This window comes from Lepisma saccharinum, chromosome 29 (assembly GCF_977018435.1).
Source record: "Lepisma saccharinum chromosome 29, izLepSacc3.1, whole genome shotgun sequence".
Taxonomy (NCBI): domain Eukaryota; kingdom Metazoa; phylum Arthropoda; class Insecta; order Zygentoma; family Lepismatidae; genus Lepisma; species Lepisma saccharinum.
The window spans coordinates 22,345,806-22,346,006 of record NC_139257.1 but is presented as its reverse complement, the minus strand read 5'-3'; positions in this window follow the sequence as shown (position 1 = coordinate 22,346,006).

Below are 201 nucleotides of genomic sequence, written 5' to 3'. Positions count from 1 at the left end.
ATTTAATAGATATTGTTCGACTTTTGTGGAAGTTGTAATTTATTTTACTTTGTACTATAATTTTATATCTAATCAATTTTGGAAAAAATAAAATCTATTTTACAAACGATGAAAATGAACGAATGAATTCTTAATTGTGCTGTATAAATATATACACTTACGTTACTTACGTACAAGGTATTTGTCCCTTTTCGAAGAAAT